This window comes from Vulpes lagopus, chromosome 24 (genome assembly GCF_018345385.1).
Source record: "Vulpes lagopus strain Blue_001 chromosome 24, ASM1834538v1, whole genome shotgun sequence".
NCBI lineage: Eukaryota > Metazoa > Chordata > Mammalia > Carnivora > Canidae > Vulpes > Vulpes lagopus.
The window spans coordinates 11856566-11874173 of NC_054847.1; the positions used below are offsets into that span (position 1 = coordinate 11856566).

General features: G+C 46.4%; 1 pseudogene; it reads left to right on the top strand.

Moving 5' to 3' along the window:
* The first annotated feature begins 530 nt into the window (after positions 1-530).
* On the top strand, positions 531-15314 carry LOC121482124 (annotated as a pseudogene).
* Positions 15315-17608: the final 2294 nt, after the last annotated feature.

Sequence of the window (17608 nt, forward strand, 5' to 3'; positions counted from 1 at the left end):
GTCACACTGCACTGCCAGGCTACTGAATGCATTGCTATGGTTAAGATGAATGAGGTAGCTCTGGGTGCTCTATCAGAGAAAGATCTCCAAGATGCATTGTTGAGTAAAAAAAAGCAAGGTTCAGAGCAATACATGACATCATTTCTGTGAGAGTTGCTCCCACGAAACAGTGCTATGTATTTTCATGGGTACACGTATGTGAATGCCAATGCAAGAAGCTCTAGAAAGAGACATGCCAAAGGGTAGCAGCAGTTATCTGTTTAGAAGACAGGATGGGACATGGTGGTCTAGTAGGACTTTGACTTTATCTGTAATAGTTGAGAGTTCTTGTTGCTTATGTTTTTTATTGTTTATAAGGAAGAGACCATACTCAGGTGTTACCTATGGGATTTAAAAACTAAAGAGAAGCCAGGTAGAGGTGACTGTTCTAGGTGCTGATTCTGGACTACAGGGAGATGGATGCCATAGGGATATTACATTAATTCAACAAGGAGGCCTTTTGTCTGAGGTGGCTCTGAAGCCATGGCAACATGCGTAAGCAAACCCAAATCTAAGTCCATAAGTGCCTCAAGGTTATGAAATCAAAACACTAAGGACAACCAATCACAAACAGCCAAGGAGGCTCTCAGCTATAGTCAACCACATAGCTTGCTTGCTTGCTTTCTGCCTCTGCTCTCTAGAAGTCTTTCCCCTGGCTCCTGTCCATTGAGCACTCCTAACTGTGTCTGCTTTGGCACTGCCTGATTCAAATTGATTTTTGCTCAAATGAACTCTTAACATTTTCAACATGCCTTGGTTTATCTTTAACAGGAGAAAGGCCAGGGCTGGCTCACATACTAGTTCTGCTGCTCAGAACTGTGTTGATTTAGCGGGTCACTTACCTTCCCAGCCCCGTAACAACTACCTTGGAAGGTTGTTAGGAGAATTATGTGTAATAATTGATAAAAATCACCAGACTCTTCTTACTGTTCTTGAATTTTGGTCCCTGACTTCAGGGCCCCAGCCTAACTACTGGCTTTGAACTTTTCAGGGTTAGACACCCACTTAGAGTCTGCTGTTGTACTTTTGTTTCCAATTCCTGTCCAGGTACCCAACATTCCACTTGGAGGGTTAGTAACCTCCCTGGGGTGGAGGGTGCTCACTGTTTGCACTCCTTGTCATTTGCATTCTCATCCAATTAACACAAAAAGGACCGTTTTCAATTCCTAGCACATTCTGGGCCTTTATTCTCCTCTGGCAGTTCTCCTCCAGAAATTCTTCTTTGTGTGGGAAGTGGGCATTTGTAAATCAGTGGGAGTTTTGCCTGAAAGCAAACAGCGAAAGGAGAGCCCGCAGTGCCTGAGGATTTATTGGGATCTGGTACAAAGAAGGTAGGCTCTTGGTGGTGAGTTGGCCACTTTGGCTTCCTGCAAGAGCAGGGCTGCTGCCTCCCTCTGTGAGAGAGGAGACACTCCCAAGTTATTACATTTACAGGTCAGTGGAGGACTTGCAAGCTTTAGTTTCTTCCTTTATACATATTTTTGTTGTTTTACAAAATTATGTGCCTTTTGAGCTCTCTAGGGTGACGAAAAACATGGCTTTTAATTCCTTTTGTTCTCCCCCCAAGAACACACTGCCAAGCAAGAGATTTTGCTGCATGCTTATTGATTTACAGAGTATGTGTGAGACCCAAATTTCTTGTAGTCCTTCTTTCTTGTTGCTAACACGAAGAATGTAGATTTCTCATTGTTGATTCAGATGAGACTTTGTTGTAGATGTCCTTGGTGAAATGAACACTCAAGCCCAAGGAGGTGTCCATATTTCTGGAAGGATTGGCTCCACCTATAAATGGTCCAACAGCTACAGAATGATGGAGGTTTAGAGAATTTGGTCTCTTTGCCCACTTTTTCGTCCTGGTCCTCTCACTCTTTTGCTAGAAACTTCTGTAGTAAGAGTCTTCTCTGGGAGTGGTTGCAGCAAAATGCAAAATTGTCTAGAAAGGGGAGCTGATCAAGTCAGGGATTGTCAAATGGTTTTTGTGTCCTACTAACCCCCAAAATATTCTTAAAAAAAGCCTAAGAGATATGACATTAACTATCTCCTATCAGATATTAACAATATAAATCAGCATAGTAAAAGTTTGAGATGTTCTCAAGTAAATAAAGTCATTGACATTTTTCAAGCAGTGTAAACTCTTTCATCATCTCGAGGAACCAGTGTTCTCAGAACATACCGTTCGGGTATTTTGAGTTGTCTGTGACACTTAGCAACAACCTCATGGAATTTGGTTGTTGCTTTTCCCAGCTACCCAAGCTGGGTGAGATCCTGGGACCAGAGGAAGGAAAGTATGAAGAAAGTAGCAAAACCTGGAGTCTGCTCCAGGGGCAGTGGGTGTTGGTGTTTAGTGACATCTAAAGGGCATAGAGAGCCCTGGTTAATTGATTAGCAAGAAGGAGACTTTATACAATTACATTTTTTTTAATGTATTGGCTCCAATTGTATTAATTTTAAGAGAACTTATGTTCAGCCATTGGCAACTATTAAGCTGTTTCAGTGTTTTTTTGTTGTTTTTCTTTTTCTTTTCCTTTCTTTTCTTTTTTCTTTTTCTTTTTCTTTTCTTTTTTTTTTAGCAAGTTGTGGATCCTTATATGACTTATATGGAGTAAATCCTAAATGGGATTGTGTAGTAAACCAAATCTTTTCTTCCTCCCATCTTCTCTCATTTCCCTCCACTGTCCCACCTTCTTCCTTTTCTGCTTCCTTAAAAGGCTCAGTCCCTTTGCCATTTTAGATTCCCATTTGACTCCTTTGGAAGATTTCTCAACTAACCAGTTTTAATAGTCTATACATTTCTGAACTTCACTCTTAGAACTTATGCTTAGCTCCTTTAAAGCTTCATTGGTCGGCACTTAACAAAATAAAGCAGAGTCTGTAGCAGTAACAACTAGGAGAGTAAGTCCCAGCATCAAATAGACCTCAAGTCCAAACTCTGGCTCTGCTGTGGGGGATACTGCAGCCTGGCTTATCCAATCTCTATTCCAGCCTCCTGTTGTTCATCTAACTCTGTTAGGAAAGCTGTAGATGCTAAGAGCCAGAGCATCTGGGATTGCTCACATGACATTATTTTGGTAAATAAGTTATTACTTAAATATATGGTGGGAGTAATGGGGGAGAGAACATGGAGTGCCAGGTGCCTTACTGTTTTTCATTAGAGCTCTTTCTTCTATTTCTATGGGTGCCCCAGTACAGAATTTGTGATCTTTTTTTGTTGAAATGTTGCTGATTCCTTACTCCCCAAATAGAATTTAGTCTAAGTTGAGGTCTGCCTACCTCTCTCAACAAGTCCTTGAGACTGAGGGTTAGAGGCTCTTTGGAAGATCATGTTCTCAGCCGTCTGTCTAGAGATAGGCACTGTCTGCTTCCAGGTTGGAGTGGGCCAGGACAGAGCATGACATGGAGAACAGAGTTCCAGAGCAGGTTAGCTGAGCTGGGGAGGCAGTAACCGCTGGAGTTGTGTATTATCAGGATCAGTGTTAGGATAATGAAGGTTATACCTGGAGAAACAGGTGAGGTTTCAACTCTGAAGACTATGATGATGATGATGATGATGATGGAGAATTGTGAGTTCAGCACTCCTGAGAATAAAGACAGAGTGGGCCAGGAAGCAATGTCTAAGTGGTGACTGTGCATGGCACTCTGGTTGTGACATGGCCCTTGTGAGCTGTGTGGAGTGTGAACAATGCACTACCTCACAGGAGGAATGTTTGGAGCAGACAATTGCCTGATTCTGATAACCTTGTTTCATTGAGGTGGATTGTTACCATGGGGGCATCCGCCAAAAGATTTTCCCTGTAGGTCTCAGTTCGCTGATAGCAAAAAGATGTATTGTCCGTTCTCCTTGACTATTTCCTGGGATTCTTTTCTCCAGCTCTGTGGAAGCTGGCATGATGGAATGTACCTTGGCTTCACCATACACCCCCCCTCCAGGCGTTTGAATGATCTTTTTATCATCCCAGTTCTCAGAGCGTGGCTCCTTAGCCCTCTGCCAAAGATCACTCAGTGAATGAAGCCAAGTGTGATGGTTTTAGAGCTTTGTTGACTCCTAGTTTTGGAACAACTGCCTGAGCACAATGTATAGAGTGTTTTTCTTGTCACTGGGCCATGGAGACAGCTTGTCCCTGGCTTCAGTGAAAAGCCGGCATTGGAGGGTTGATGACTGGCTTCTGTGGTCTTTTCTCCCAGTATGGGAAGGTCCTACATACTATTAAAGATTAAGAGAAAAGGTGCTCCATTTCCCCTGCCCACCTATTCTGGAGGCCTATCGTCTGCATTCTGCATAAACGTACCTCAAAGAAGACTGTTTGATGCATAATTCAAATTTAGAAACAGGCACTGTGTGAAAGCCATATAGAATGCATACATTCTCTAAACAGGTTAGAATATTTAGCATCCGGGGATCCCTGGGTGGCTCAGTGGTTTAGCACCTGCCTTCAGCCCAGGGTGTGATCCTGGAGTCCCGGGATCAAGTCCTACATTGGGCTCCCTGCATGGAGCCTGCTTCTCCCTCTGCCTGTGTCTCTGCCTCTCTCTGTGTGTCTGTCATGAATAAATAAATAAAATCTTAAAAAAATAATATTTAGCATCCTTATCCTTTTATGCTGGGTTTTCTTTTGGATCCTACTTTTTTCAAGTTTGCTCTCTGCTTTCAGAGCCTCCAATGAAAGTTGTAAATAAGGCTTGTAGGTTGTGTGGGTTGTGCACTGCAGAAACACATCTCCTCTAAGGGCTCTAATATACTGTATACATCATGACTTCTTGTACTTACTATAAGAAAATCTGGCAGACGGCAATATGAGTTTTGTTCTAACAAATATGGAAAATTTTCTGACGACACATGATGTGTTTTGAGGAAGGGGTACTTTTTTTTTATTTGTATGAGGGTCCCAGAGAAGCTGGCTTTAGGAAACTTGAAAGAGGTTTCTTCCCCTTGCTTCATTACATGAAGGTGGCCAAATGTCTGTGTGGCTCCACCTAGATATTATCTGGGAGCTAGAAGCTCATCCAACAGATGGGGAGACGAATTAATAGGAATTGAGGCAGGCACTGGCTTGTGGCCCTCTTGTTCCTTAGAAATTCCAGTGGCTACCCTGGAGTGGGCAGTGGTCTCCACGAGAAGTGGAAGCCCAAGGCCTGCCTTTCTATAGCACTCTGGATGGAATGGTGGCTGTACGAAGCCAAGGGAGAATGGATCTGCTTAGAAGTCTTGGCAATAGATTCCAAGGCCCGCTTGGTACAGGTCAGGGACATCCCACCTCCTAAACAGGTCTTGCTAACTTGGACCCTGAGTATCTTAGCAGCAACTGCTAGGGATGTGATGACATAGATCCTCAAATTTTCTGGTCTATGTAAGCCATTCCTCTCTTCCTAGGACTTCTGAATTTGCATGATGGTAAGTGTCTCACCAAATTAGGTTGAACATAAAAATAAAGCAAGGTGACTTTCCTTGTACTCAAGTCGAATGGAGCATGTTTATATGCTCTACACCTGAACACGGATGACATAGTTAACTGAGAATCACACTATTTCTAAAGCAGGCCTCTAGTGCCATCGTTGGAAATAAGTATGACTTAGGTAAAATCTGTCTTTAGCATTTTGTCTCTTTCTTTAAAGAGCTTCATCCACTTCCCCTCAGAAACCCAGCATATATCTAGTGCACGTTTGCCAGGCACCCCATTCTCCACGCCTCAGTTCTGTCCCTATCTAAGCATATGTGACACATCTACCCCTTCCAAATTTACCCTTTGGTAACAAATCAGGGGTGACACATTAACGACTTACAGTGAATTAGCAAGTTACCCTGCTGTCAAAGACGAAAACAAGCCAGAGACCCAATTAGCTGAGGCCATTTATTCATAAGCTTGCAGCTACAAGGGGATGGTCTGCTGTCACTTCCCTTTCAGCAGGGGTTTGAAGGAGCTGGGAAGGTTTCATAGAATAAAAATTGTCCTGAAGATCATCTCTGCTGAGCATTCCATACGGGTAGCTTTCTGATTGGTCTTTAAGTATATTTGGTAGTCTTTAATTAATTCCCAATGTGTTTTTCCATGACTGCTAAATTTTCAGGTTGGGCAGAATTGGAAAGGCTTCTCTGCCTTTTCAGGGCTAGCTTAAGATATTTCTTAACTCCAGAGGGCAGAGTGGGATATCTGGACCTGGCAGAGACCAGGAAGGATTTCTTTCCTTTGTGAAAGAATGTGCTAGTCTTACTTCCAAGAATGCAAGTCCTCAAGAAATAGTTTCTTGTGGGGGTGCCTGGGTGGCTCAGTCGATTAAGCAAATGACTCTTGATTTTGGCTCAGGTCATGATTTCAGGGTTGTGAGACTGAACCCTGCAACGGGCTCCATGCTGGGCGTGGAGCCTGCTTAAGATCCTCCCCCTCCTCTGCCACTAAGACAGTGGCTTAATCTCCAAGGAAAAAAAGATAGTTTCTCATTCGTGGGACTCCATTCCTCCTCCTTTCTTATTTCAACAGCACAGAAACAGCAACAATCACAAAAGAAAAAAAGACTTGCTTACTGAGTACTTACTAAGTACAGACTCTACAAGGTAAGTGGAATTCCCATAAAAAAATAAAAAAAAGAAACTGATGCTCAGAGAGGTTGGGTGAGCTAACCAAGGCCCTTCGGCTATTCAGCTTGTAAGAATCAGATTTGAGACCAGGACCTGTTTGGTTCTGATACTGTGATCTCTCAACCATACCATCTCCTTATTGGGTAAGACTGAGGAGGGTAGTGACAGCAGCTATTCAGACCTTCAGGCAGGACTGGAGGGGGACCAGTCTTGGGTAAGGAACACTACTGGCATCGTCTAGCTCAAACCTCCTGTTTGGGCCAAGCTTTAACAAGCTCACGTGTAGCTCCAGCTTTGCACGGGAAACTGTCTACTCTGAAGTCCAGCACCTTTCAGTTTCAGGGGTAGTCGCATTAGGGAAAATGGCCAAGGAGGAGGTGGAGGTAGCAAGAGGACTGTAGGTAGGGTCTGGAAGGGACAAGCAGACAGTGGCAACCCAACCGTTACTAAGTGCATTTGCTACTAACATCTGCCACTAAAACCTTACATCTTTAGACAGAGGGTAGAAAAAAAAATATGTTATTAAACTCTCAAAAGGCAAAAGAAAATGCAGCAGAGATGAGTATTTAAGTTCTAGAGATTTTCTCCCTTAATATACAGTTGTGTGCTCTTCTTCCGAAATTTTCAGCTCAGTCACATGACTCCACACACTCCTTTTATGGATTTACTGCCTCAGTAATTTGACATTAAGGTAGGATGATAGGGCACGGTGTCGAAACAGCCTCCATGGAGTGGGAGAAGTGACAGCAACCATCCAAGAGAAGATAATGTTCTCTTTAAGTGACTGTCTGATGGTACTTTACTGTATTTTGTGGTGCATCATAAAAACCTCTCTTTCTGTCACTTTCACATCTTTAGGGACCTGATACCCTTGGATCCCAGGTGTGAAGGCCTTACCTAAAGCTCCCTTCCCCATGCCCTTGGGCATGCATACGTGGCAGGGAGGAAGATGTAGACCTTGGGGGATATTTCCAGGACCTTGCTGGCTTCCCATTCACCACCAGGATGATTCCATCTGCAAATGGGGTATATTATTAGTACTTGAAAGCCATCCAAGGAAACTGGTTTTAGTTACAGCTTTGGAAGGGGCCCCTCTGGGTGTAACAAGGGAACTGGAATCAGATGTTGTCAGGGGAGGCATTGATGAGTTAGAAGTTTCTGACACCCCCACCCAGATGCCTAATGAATGCAGATGGGAGTCGGGAGACCCATAAACAGATGTTTCTGTTGTTTGTGAATTTTATTGTGGAGGAGAAAAAAGGTTACCATGTAAATCAGAGCAGAAAGCCACTATGAATTACTCATTACTTTTTAACTGCCAACAATTAATGTCCCTTTCCCAAATAGTGTTTTGCTCTGTCTTTATTACTTAGAAACTTGTACTTTCATTCCCCAGAGCTGCTAAGTCACACTGGAAAGATGTAGATGGTATTTCTTCTAGAAGCATGAGGACTGCCAAACTTCTGCATGTGAGCCATATTTTAAAGAGAGTTACAAGTGTACTGAGCCAGGAACCTCCATGTTTCTTGGGCCACCTGTGAAAGGTGATGCAGAAAGGAGGAGCCATCAAGAACTATCTAATGGTTCCCAACCTAGAAACCCAAACTCTTCTTGTGCTGCAAACTACTTAGAGCAGTTTGGTATTTACCAGATGTCCCTTGAGGTCCCCTGACCACTGAGATATAAATGAAGCTGCTTCTGATCCCATGCCAAATTCAGTAGGAAGTCTGAGTCATTGCCAATCTCCCCAGGGTTTCTGGGAGGGAGTGGCTTATATTTCTGCTGAGGGAATGGCTTGCATTTCTGCTGGTCACACCTCTCACTGTGAGCCTCTGTTCTAAGTCACTCAGTTCAGAGAGTGCTGCTGTCCCCACATGCTGTCATGTTTCAAAATGCATCATCTGAGTTACAGTATCAGTCTCTGTGCTTGCCTTATCACCTCTTTCCTGGATCCCCACCACAAGGCCTTCGCATGGTGTTGACTTTCATGAAGACTTGGCAGATAGAAAGGACTGATATATAAAAATGCAAACAACCTAAAATTGAACAATATTCTTTGTAAGCCCTTTACCATCTTTACCAACCCAAGTTCCAGCTTCCTACATGTTGCTCAGTGGTACTTTTCACTCCTTCATCTGGTTTCACTCTGTTTATTTTCCTTCCCTCTTCTACTTCTATCCCCTTCCCATTAAGGAACAGCAATAAAAAGCTCAAAGCACTCAGATCACCTCCAGGTCTCCTTGCACATCCAAGGTCTCACAAAAGTGTTTTGTGGCTTAGTGGACCATGACAGTGGCCTCTGCCTTTCCCCCTCCCTAGCAGTGTCTGCTGAAAGGGAAAAGAAGCAGTGGAGAGATTTTAGCTCTCACTGAAGTGGTTTATGAGACTCCTCCCAGTCCTTTGAAGACAGAAGTCTGTGGAGCCGATTTTGGGTTTAGTCATTCTCCCTTTTCATTACTAGTGTTTCACTGCATTACATGTCTTATATAGTCCAGCTAAGCAGACTTATGTTCAAAAATGTGTCCATTACTGTGAATCTCAAGTATTCTTCCTCGGCCAACAATTTGGGAACTTGTTGGGGATGCAAATTTCCAGGCCCCACTCTAGACCTACTGAGTCAGAGACTCTGGGGGTGGGATGCAGCAGTCTGATTAACATGCCCTCCAGCTGATTCAATATACCCTCAAATTTGAGAACTGCTGAGCTAACAGATGGGCCTAAAAGACATCTGGGCAGAGAACACCGACCACAAATGCCAACAAATCAGTAACTAATTAAAGTACATCAAGATACTACATTCTTCCAACAGGGTTGGTGGTTGTGGAGGGGCTGAGAGCCTTGTGGGTTGTACCAAGTGAGGCCAAAGAGGAGAGTTAATGGAAGTTAACATTTACTGGGAACTGACTACGTGTGGGCACTGCTCTAAATTGTTACATGGTGGTTCACTATTCCCCCTCAGTAATCTTGTGATGTAAGTATTATTATCATCCTCATCTTATAGATGGGGAAGGTGAACCACAGGAGACAGCTACCTTGATTGAAGACATACAGCCAGGAAGGGAGAGTGCCCACACTAGAGCTTTGGTGTCTCCAGTCCCTTCCCTCTTCTGTTGTCACTTCACAATACCATTTTCTTTGCACCTATCTTTTTTGAAAGGACAATTTTAACCTCCTGCTTAGCCTCTTCCCCATTGGTAGTGGAAGAAATGCATTAAAAAGGCTGTTGGCTACTCTGCTTGAAAAGAAAGGGAACCAAGACAACAGAGTCATTTCAATGGCTCTCTTTTCTTATTTGTAGGGAAAAGAACTTTGAGAGGCAGTATACCACTATAGGGAAATACAAACTTTGAAATCAGATGGATATGGGCTTAAAGCACCGCTCACTGCTGGCTGAGTCTGCGGGCAAGTTACTTACCTCATCTGTAAGATGAATATGATAATACACATCTCAGGGTGGTTGTGTGAGCCCCCAAAGCCTACATATGCAAAGCTCCAATGAAAAACCTAAGAATGTGAGCCCCTTGCTTGCCTTTTCCTTTCTCCTGCATAGAATGATTTCCATGGAAAAGTAGAGTTTAGGAATAGATTATAATTTTATGGAGGATCCCTAGATATAAACAAATAAAAATGGAATGTTTCTAAATTTTTTCTTCTTCTGCAAGGGGATTTCAAAGCTTCTGATTGTTGATACAGTGGTAAAATCCACTGGTGTTTTTTTTTAAAGATTTTATTTATTTGAGAGAGAGAAAGAGAGCACAAGAACGAGCACAAAAGGAGGTGGTAGGGGGGCAGAGGGAGAGGGACACATAGGCTCCCCACTGAGCAGAGAGCCCAAGATGGAGGCTTCATCCTAAGATTCCAAAATCACAACCCAAGCTGGAGGCTGATGCTCAACTGACTGAGTCACCCAGGCACTCCTAAAAGCCACTGGTCTTGAGCATAGGTTATTAGGAAGCAGGGGGAGCTACTTACCTATATCCTGGGTATGTGGGCTGCTGTTTATCTCCATGACTGATATATGGAATTGCTCTCGGGATCATCTGGATTCTGGGTAAAATCTTCCCCAGAAGACCAGAAATTTCCTGTTCCTCTGGGGCTTCCTCACCGTCTTACTTAGAATCTGTGCCTTCTAAACATGGCAAGACCTCTTAGCAGCAATGAGCAGGGACAAGTATTCTTGAGATGAAAGTGCGAAGGAGATAAATGCACCATGGAATGTTTAATTTTCTTCAATAACCTCACTTCCAAATCCCTCCTGACCTTAAAATGATTAAGATAATAAAAAAGCTTTGTCATTTCGTTGACCTACCATTGGCCCTCATAAAAAAGTCATCATGAACTTCAAATGTTAGTGTGTAGTACTAATATCATTTTAACTTTCCATATTCTTTACTTTCTCTAGTAATTATGTTCCTTCAAGTAACTTTTTTCTCAGTGACTATCCATGGTACATTTTATGCAATTCCAAAGTTTCAAAGAAACTTTCCGCTGGCCTGAAAGATGATTATACGGTTATGGAAAAGGTGTGTGACTTTCATGCCCAACATAAATGTTCTTTTTTTGTGTGTGTGTGTGTGTGGCAAGTGTGCCCTGATCCTCCATTGTCAGCCCATGTGCTTTGAGGAAATGCAACCACTCTGGATGACAGCACGTATCACATGATGTAAGCTAGTCAGTCAGTGCATTCTTTCTGGCTGTCATGACTAGTTCAGGAATAGGTCCAAGATCCAAGTCAGGTCGATTGGGATCAGTAAGACCCTCCTCAAAGATTGCGTGTACAGTATTATGGGAAACAAAGTCTCTTTCTTTGGACTTCATACTATATCAATGGGAATATAGGATGCTGGGCCTGATCCTGAGGATCTTGAGGATAAAGCCATCAAAGAGAACACTGAGTTGAAAGCTGATTTCTGATGGTATTATCAGCTATCTTAGTCTGCTTGGGCTGCTATAACAAATTACCCTAGACTAGGTGGCTTAAACAACACACATTTATTTCTCATAGCTCTGGAGGCTGAGAAGTCAAAGATCAAAGTGCTGGCAGATCCAGTGTCTGATGAGAAATTGCTTCATGGCTTGTAGACGATCATATTATTGTATCTTTACCTGTTAGAGAGCAGAGAGGGAGCACACTCTCCTGACTTTCACAAGAGCACTGATCCTCCTTAGGTTTCCACTCTCATGTCCTCAGTAAATCCTAATTACCCGGCAAAGGTCCTGCCTCTTTTACCATCATATTAGAGCACAGGGTTTTATTTTATTTTATTTTTTTAAAGATTTTATTTATTTAGTCATGAGAGACACAGAGAGAGGGGCAGAGACACAGGCAGAGGAGAAGCAGGCTCCCTGCAGGAAGCCCAGTGTAGGACTTGATCCCTGGGCCTGGGGATCACAACCTGAGCCAAAGGCAGCCAGACGCTCAACCACTGAGCCACCCAGGTGTCCTGAGCATAGGGTTTTAACACATTTAACATTTATGGGGGTAACAGAATTTGTGGCGGAGTGGGCAAATAACCGAGGCTCTCCAGGCGCCCGACGCTCGCACCCTGTCGAGGCGCAAGCAGGGCAAACCCCAGCACATCAACTCGGAGGAGGACCGGGGCGAGCAGCCCCCGCAGCCCCCGCCCCGGAGTTTGCAGATGCAGCTGCAGCGGCGCGGGCAGCGGGGGAGCCGGGGGCTCCAATGAACCCCCCCGGGACCGGCAGTGAAGCCAACAGGGATGGAGTGACTGCAGAGAGGACTCGTCGGGAGGAGGCTCGCATCTGTGAGCAATGCTGGGCAGAGTTCTTCAGCTTCTCGGAGTTCTTAGAACGTAAGAAAAATTGCACTAAACCCCAGCCGTGCTCACCAGGAGCGACAGCGAGGGGCCGGTGGCCGTGCTCAGCACCCCCCGCCCCCCCCCCAGCACAGCCCAGGCGCTGCGGAGGGTCCCGGGGAGGGCGGCGGCGGCTCAGGGGAGCTGAAGGAGAAGCCGGGCGCCGAGTCTGTTGTATACCTGAAGGCCGAGACCGCCCTGCCGACCGCGTCCCAGGACATAAGCTACTTACCCAAAGGCAAAGTGGCCAACACCAAGGTCACCCTGCAAGCACTGCGGGGCACCAAGGTGCGGGTGAGCCGCGCAGCGCCCAGCGCCCAGCGCCAGCAGCCCGCGTGGGGCCTGGAGCAGATCCTGCGCCCGCAGCAGCAGCTGCAGCAGACCCAGCTCGCCGAGCACATCCGCGTGCAGGGGAGCACGTGGGCCTCGCACGCCCTCCACTGGGGGGGGGGGGGGGCAGGGGGCGGGTGCGGACACCCTCAAGACCCTGGGCAGCCGCAGGTCCCAGCAGGTTTCCGCGGCCATGGCCCTGCTCAGCCAGAAAGTGGGCAGCCAGGGCCTGTCTCTGGACGCCTTGAAACCAGCCCAGCTGCCTCACCAGACACCCCCTCCAGCGCCAGCTCCCGACGCGGGCGCCCTTCGCCTGAAGCCCGAGGGGACCAGGGTGCTTGCTGCCCAACGTCATGTCGCGCCTTCCCGGTGCTTTGCTACCTCAGGCCCCAGGCTCTGTGCTCTTCCAGAGCCCTTTCTCCACCGGGGCGTTAGACCCGTCCAAGAAAGGGAAGGGGAAGCCACCGAATGTGACCCCGGTGGAGGCCAAACCCAGAGACGAGGCCGTCCTCTGCAAGCACAAGTGTAAGCACTGTAGCAAGGGTTTTGGGACCAAAGCCTCCCTGTAGATCCACCTCTGCTCCCATACCGGAGAGAGACCCTTCTGTGCTCTGTGGCCACCGGTTCACCACCAAGGGCAGCCTCAAGGTGCACTTTCATGACATCCCCAGGTGAAGGCCCACCCCCAGCTCTTTGCCGAGTTGCAGGGCAAAATGACGGCAGGCAACGGCGTTCCCTATGCACTCTCTGTACCCGGCCCTGTAGATGAATCAAGTCTCTCTTTAGACAGCAAACCTGTCCTTTTTGTTTGTTTGTTTGTTTTGTTTTGTTTTGTTTTTAAAGATTTTATTTATTCATGAGACACAAAGAGAGAGAGAGAAGCAGAGACACAGGCAGAGGGAGAAGCAGGCTCCATGCAGGGAGCCCCACCTGGGACTCGATCCTGGGTCTCCTGGGCTGAAGGCGGTGCTAAGCTGCTGAGCCCCGGGGCTGCCCGTAAACCTGTCCTTGTAAGAGGGACCCCCAGTCTAGGGCTACCTCAGAATCTCTCTTCAGGGACTAACCCCAAAGACCTTCTGGGCGCCCGCTGCCCAACCACCTGCAGCCTGGGCCTTCCCCTGAAAATGAGGACGGATCCCTACTCTCTGGGGGGGGGGGGGGGGCGGCAAAACCACACTTCTCCGAGGGTTGGTGGCTTCCAAGAGAGGGGGACCCCCGAGCCAGGGTCACAGACCCTGAAATTAAAGCAGCTGGTGGAGAACATGGACAAGGCCACCACCGACCCCAACAAATGTCTCACTTGCCACCGGCTCTTGAGCTGCCAGAGCTCCCTCAAGATGCATTACCGCCCCCACACCGGGGAGAGGCCGTTCCCGTGCAAGATCTGTGGTCGGGCCTTCTCCACCGAGGCCAACCTGAAGACGCAGCTCGGGGTTCGCCGGGCCAACACGTCCGTAAAGACGCCGCACTCGGGCCGCATCTGCCAGAAGAAGTTTAGCAACGCGATCCTGCTGCAGCTGCACAGCCGGATGCACGTGGGCGGCCAGATCCCCAACGCGCCTCTGCCCGAGAACCCCTGTGACTTTGCGGGTCCCCAGCCGCCCAAACGGCAGCGCAGGTGCCACCTGCCACGATGACGTCATCGAGGGCATCGACGGGGACGAGCGGGGGGCGCCCAGGATGCTTCGGGGGGCTCCCCGCGGGTCCAGGGTCCACTCGGCACCGCCCGCCCTGGCCGCCCCGGGGGAGGGGGCCCTGCTCCCCGCGTCCTGCAGCGGCAGAGCCGCAGAGGCCACGGCTTGACCACGGCTGTGGTCCTCGGTGACGGGGCACCCGGAGGAGCAGGGCCCAAGTCCAGGTGTGCTGGGGACCGCGTCCTCCCCGGCGCTGCCCCCGCAGTAGCCAGGCAGGGGCGTCAGGTCCGGGTCCCCTGATGCCGCCGCCTGCCATCAACATTCCCCCAGCCCAGCCGACCTGGGTCAAGGTCCGGGTCCCTGGGGGCGGGCGGGACCCCGCGGCCGCACGCGGCGTGGGAGGGGCCCCTCCTCGGGGCGCCCCTCGAATTCGCGAGCGGACTCGCACCGCGGAGAAGCCTTGCGTGTGCAGCATTCGTGGGCGAGCTGTTACCCCCAAGGGCAACTTGCAGGTCCACTCTGACGCCCGGGGCGAACAGGGCTCGGCCCCGTGGGGGGAGCTGGCCAGCGAGGACGGCAGGGCTCTGCTAGGAGCTGATGGCAGGAGAGTCCCTGAGATGTTTCCAGAGGAAGTCCTGGCCCCTGCGGTGACCATGGGCCCTGCGGTGTGGACCCAGTACACCACCGTGCTCAGCGGGGGTCTGGCCATGAAGACAGTGAGCTCTCTGTGATCCAGAGTGGGGGGATTCCCACCCTCCCAGTCAGCCTGGGGGCCAGCTCCACTGCGAACACCGCCACTAGGTCGAGATGAGTGGCTCCCAGCCTGCCGTCAGCGCTGAAGGGGAAAAACCAGGTGCTGCCCACAGCGGCCCCAAACACCAATTCCCTCACTTCCTCGAAGAAAATAAGATTGCAGTCAGCTAAGCTCTTTTTCGAGGGAGAAATGCAGGCAGAATGACCTCTAGAACTCTACTACTTTTCTTTTCTTTTTCCTTGTTAAAAGAACCCATCTCGTTTTGCTTACTGATGTGCAAATGATGTTTACAGTTGTGATCACAACCTCAGGCAAGTCCTACAATCAGATGTTGTTAATGCTGCTTTTCAAAAAAAAAAAAAAATTGAAAAAATTGAAAAAATCGAAAAAAAAAATTAAAAAAGAGAAAAGAAATTGAAAAAAGAAAATTGAAAAAGAAAAAAAACCCTAAAATATATACAGACTAGAATTTTTTTTCTTTCCTACAATCAGATGTTGTTAATGCTGCTTTTCAAAAAAAAAAAAATTGAAAAAATTGAAAAAATCGAAAAAAAAATTAAAAAAGAGAAAAGAAATTGGAAAAAGAAAATTGAAAAAGAAAAAAAAACTAAAATATATACAGACTAGAATTTTCTTTAATTTTGGAAAGAAGCGGGTCTTGCAAAGTAGCTTTGTTACTTGCAACAAACTGTATACATAAAACCTTTGTACAACTGAGAGTAACTATTTCCAAAGACCATCCTCCTATTTCAAGTTGGAACTTCCTGAACTACAATGGACAAGACAACTGTTAGCCTAATTGGGGAATTGGGGAGGGGATACTGTATACTTCCCTGGTGACTGTATGCGGGTAGATGGACAAGATCTGGCATCTGTTTAGGGACCTGTTTTGTATGACCCCCCCTCCCATCCCTGTACCCATCCTTCCTTTTTCTTTCTTTTTTTTCTCAATGTACTTTTTTAAATTTAAACTAAGGTTGTAGAATTACAAAATTCCTTCAGCCTTGGGACCTTAGGTAGCATACCCTCAAATGGACTGGTTTAGTCCTTAGGGAGTCAATGTGTGTTGCTGCTTATTTAAATAGAGTTCATTAGGAGCCCCAAGTGTGCCAATGTACTCCCTACGCTTTCCAGATGCCTCCTTCCTGAGCCACCAGGAGGGCTAGGCACCTAAGCAGGGACCCTCAGGTGACTTAATTAGGTTCGCCAGTGCCTACTCGATAAAAGACCTGGGTTTTCCTTCTTGAAGAAACTCACAGAAAGGGCATATTTCTTATAGGTTCACATACTACTTTGTACAAAAAAATGTCCTTGGTGCAGCTTATGCCAAGTTAGTATGAAGATTGTTCTTGAGTATTGCATGAAGGCTACGATGTTTGAACTGGCAAGTCATGGGTGTGAAAGCTTTAATTTATCTACCTCATTTGTTTTTTATTTTTGTAGCCATAGTGTCTATTTTCCTATTTTATGACCGCCGAAGTGTTCTGACGCCCTGTCTTAAACCTGAGTTGATGTGTGGTGGGAGCAGCTGGACATTGGAGATAATTTTCATGATTCTTTTTTTTTTACCCCCCCCCCTTTTTTGTATATGTAATGATGAAACACGCTCTGATGGTTGAATAAGGAAGGAGAAAGAAAAACCTTAATTTCCGAGGGGAGAGTCTCCTTCTTTGTGGAAAAGTAGATCAAGACTGCTAACAAAAGTTGGTCTGTGTTATTGCAACTGACTTTAGGATCCAAAAATTTTTTTTTTGCCACGTTGTGCCTTTCCTTCTGGAATTATAAGTTGAGAACACAATGCTAGTACCTGTTTACACTGTAAAGTGGATATTGTTACAGAGAACACACCAGAGCCCTTCTCCCTGTTAAGCAAATCATCCCCATGTGAATGTATGATCTGTGGAGAGAAACCCCTGTAGTTTTTACCTGCTGATGCTGTCTGTCTTGTTGGAGAATAAATTTTGGATGTCCTCCCCCCCCAAAAAAAAAACATTTATGGGGGTAACAGTTATTCAGTCCATGATACTGGAGCTCTGTGCTATACCCCCAAATTAACTTAATTTTACCTATAGACTTTTCAGCATAAATAAACAATAACTTTTTTCTTTTTCTTTTTCTTTTCTTAAACTGGCTGGGTTAAGTCATCTACAATTTGCAGCTGCTCATAGTACCGACTTACACTATTATTTATTAACATTAGAAAGCAGCCATATACAACATGTAAATGAATGGGCATGGCTTGTTCCAGTAAAAATTTACTTACACACAAATGTGTGGTTGGCACACAGGCTGTAGTTTATCAACCACTGATCTAATTGAATCCTTCTCATCCAACCAATGAGGAACCAAGGCCTTCTATAGAAGTTAAGTGGCCTGCCAACAGTGGACCATTCAGTTCCCCGTCAAACTGAGAAAAGACACTTACCTTCTGACTTTCTTAGTATACCATGTTGTTAGCCCTTAA